This window comes from Austrofundulus limnaeus, unplaced genomic scaffold (genome assembly GCF_001266775.1).
Source record: "Austrofundulus limnaeus strain Quisiro unplaced genomic scaffold, Austrofundulus_limnaeus-1.0 Scaffold58, whole genome shotgun sequence".
Lineage (NCBI taxonomy): Eukaryota > Metazoa > Chordata > Actinopteri > Cyprinodontiformes > Rivulidae > Austrofundulus > Austrofundulus limnaeus.
Window position 1 is genome coordinate 1,004,653 of NW_013952460.1, and position 4,019 is coordinate 1,008,671.

A 4,019-nucleotide genomic window follows, 5' to 3' on the forward strand; every position below is an offset into this window, starting at 1 on the left:
CTTCTGAAGCTGCTGCCCCCGCAACCCGACCCCGGATAGGCGGAAGAAAATGGATGGATGGATTTATATATTTCTGCTTTTTTTCTAGTTATGTCAGTGTCGGTCCTCCATACTGCAGAACTTGGACGAGGTAATTCAATGTCTGAATCAGGTATGTTGGAGCAGGGAAAAACATAAAACCTGTAGGGCTGCGGCCCTCGAGGACCAGGATGGCCCACCCCTGATCTAAAGTGAGATCTTGTTAAATGTTGTGTGTTAGCTTTTAAACTATGTGTTGAGGACAACTCTCAGCTACTGCCACACCCGACTCTAAAACCAGCTGTAAATGAACAACTTCCACATTAAAGTCCACTCAGTGGTTCATCAGATATTTTGCTAATACAACTAAAAAGCATGTGCACACGTGCACACAACAATGAAAAAAAGACCATCCTGAACACAAAACCTTTTAAAACACAAATGACTGTGTTCATCCATCCGTGCGTGATGCCATCCAGTTTGTCATAAAAACAACAAATACACAAGAATCAGAGCGTTTTATGAAATACTGCCTTCAGAAAAATAGCTGGTGATTTTATGTTGCTTCCATTAAATCTTTTCTCTCACTGGCGTTTATTAACAACACACTTGACATTTATGTTTTCCAGCAATAAGCTCAGGAAGAAACGATTTATGTCACCAAAAGCTTTTTAACAAATCAATGCAACTATTTGTAATTGCTTGTTTCACAAGATTAAAAGAGCTCGGAGTTGATCTCTGCCTCCTGTTTAGTGGCCAGCGTGACCCTCACCTCTGTCGTAAAACGTCAGCATCAACTCCCAACTCCACGTCGCTATTATTCCTGGAATTTTAATGCCGTCACAATTTACAGCTTTTCAAACGCAGCAGCCTAAATTGCTGTTAAGAAAAAGACAGTTTAACTGTCTCTTTTTTAATTACGACATAATTTAAAGTTTAAGGTTGGACGGAGCGTCTTTATGCAGATGACAAACACAAAAACCTGAAAGGATGAAAACAGCACCAAGAGGAATATTGAAGTGAAAACTGCTCATTTTCAACATAATTTGAATTTTTTTAGTAATAAATTTAAAGATTTTTAAAAAATGATTTAACACTCAGATGTTAAACACTGGATTGAAAGAGTCAATAAGTTTCAGATGTGTTCAAACTGCTTCTGTTTGTTCTGTTAAACAGTTTATTTTGTAAAACAGAAAATTGTTTTGGAAATTTTAAAATGTGCCAGAGCAGCAACATCAACCGCAAAAAAAAAAAAAAAAAAAAAAAAAAAAGATTATATTTTGATAAATAAATTGAGAATCCTGTTTAAAAGAGTTGTTCACAATGATCTCCATAGTAACAACACATCTGTGTCTGTCACTCCCTGACTGCCAAGTTAATGAGAGGCAAACAGAACCAGAATAAAAACAGGCCTTAAACAGCTGTTTGTGCAAAAATTATAAATCAGATTTTAAATATTTCTTTTGTTTTATGGAGATAAGTCCATTTAAAAGCACTCTACAATATTTCTAAACTAAAACATGGTTAAATCTGTGGAATGTGAGAGGAAGCTTTAAGTTTTATCACAGTGAGAGACACTGGGTGAAGGAAGACCAACATGTTGACAGTTCTGTGGGAGTCAGAAAAAGTTTGAACWAATGTTGTCGAATGAACAGTTTAAAAGTAGTCATGATGGAACACCGTCTGGTAAAAATGAATGAATAAAAAAAATGTAAAAATCAAAATGCCAGTTCAGACATGTGAAATCTGACTTCCTGTGACCTGTTTAAACTKTGAATGTTCCTGAGCTCTAAAAGGATACAAAGTTTGTCTTGTGTTTCACTATGATCCCACTGATTTCCATTATTTATTCTCTCTGTTTTAGCTGCACGTTTGACTTCCTGCACTCGCTAACGTGAGAAGCAACGTGGACTCGTACAAACACAGAGCTGAAAGGAAAGAGTTTGAACAACCAGCATTTTATTGCATGTTTAGAATGCTCACGTCAGTCACGGCCACCGACAGAAGAGTGGTCTGCATCCGACAGACGAGGAAGGATGAGGTTACAGACTAATGGAAGTGAAGAGTAATCATATTTCTCTATAAAAAAAATTCAGAACAGGAGGGGAAAAAACACAGAGTACATTGTTTTAAAGGAAAGTAGAAAAATAGTAATAAAAAAAACGGAGAAAGAAAAGCTTCTGCTGGATGAGAGCACCCCTGGACTGCAGCCCCCACCCAGTGTGCTGCGACGGCAGGCGGGATGGTCGGTGACAGATGTTAACATGATATTTTTAGTGTGCGAGTTCTTTTGTGGGATCTGCTGGCAGTTTGTGAGGCCCGCCTGTTGACTTATTAAAAGTGACCGCTTCAGGAAAAAGATGTCAAAAAAAAAAAAGTATACACAGGATACATCTATGAGGCGGGCAAAAAAATTCTCATTAAAAAAAGATTTAAACAATATTCTTTACACCTTGGCACTGCATATTTTTCTCCTTTTTTCCTATTAATTTCATATAAAATATCATTAGATTGATACACCCTTAAATTATTCTGAATACAGATCACTTACCCCCCCCCACACACCACCCCATCCCACCCTCCATAATCTCTGCCACCCTGGGATTAGTCATGCAACATATCTGCGTCTTTAGGAGGAAATCCACCTGTCTGGCCTTTAGCAGCGAGCAGGTAATCTTTAACGCGGCGCAGCAGACGGCGGCGGTCAGACCGTCAAAGGAAGTATCAAAAAAACAGCTTAAACACAAACAGAGCGAGGAAATCATCTGTACAAAATGCTCAGGTCACTGTTAACAGAGAAAAGTCTGTCTTTCTTTCTTTTTTTAATTATTTAAATACATTTTAAAATCCAAAATCTGGAATAATCCCAAGACACCCCCCCCCACCCCATTTACCCAGATGTGGATGATGGAAGTTTTTTTTTTCTTATTTCATTTTGTTGTAAAGCAAGGATTACTAAGTAAAATACATTTGCAGCAGTTTGCTATTATACATACAGCAGTTTTTTTTYCWTTTTTTTTACTATTTCATACTTATTACAAAGCATTTGCAGTAAAGCAAACATAAAAACACAAATGCATTTTTTTKGGGGATTTAAAAAAAGGAGAGAAAAAGAAAAGACGAGCTAATATTGGAACGACTGATGGGTTCAACAGCGTCACACAGCTGGGTGATACTTCAACAAAAAAAAAAAAAGAAAGAAGAAAAGAAAGAAAAGGGCCTGAGATCTGTTAGTTTGGCAAAACGGATAAAACTCTTATGATAAACAAGCTCTAATTGTCTTTCTTTTTTTTTAATTCTCTCTCTACAGCTTAAGTGTAAACATGCAGGACACGCAGCGCAGAGCCACTGAGTGAAATGTTTATTTTCCTCATTYGATGAAATCATTCCCTATAGGTTTGAGCCGAGGTATGTGCACTAAACGGTTTTCTCATGCTGTTATCTTTAGTAATGTCAAGCTTCACATGCTGAGAMGGATCTAATCTACCAGCGCGTCTCCAATCCCAAACAAACCGGCCGCAGCGCTCAGGGCTCGTGGACCAGCTCGGCCCTGTTCTCACGATCCCGGCCCGGCTCGGACCTGACCCGTCCCACAGCTGCCTGGGTATTAAATACATCTTCTGGAAACCACACATCTCCTTTTTAGTTAATGAGCAGTGACTTTAAATAGAAAAACAAAAATAATAATAAAACAATAACTGTCATAAAGTACCTTGTACCCAGCTTATTAGTTGACAGGAGTGTTTTTTAATATAAAAAGTAATAAGTTGACAGAAACTAAACAATCATAAAGTCTCGCCAATCGCAACAAAAACTAAAAAAAAAAAAGTGGTATACAATCATTTGAAAGGATACAAAGAGGAGGAATAGAGAAACACTGAATCATTGAGGGGTCCAGTTGAAGCACAGTTCACATTGTTTTCTCCAAAGCTTTTTTTTCTCCATTTAGCAGAAAACCAGCTTTTATCTACATCCCCTTTATGTTGCACACAAATCTGCAT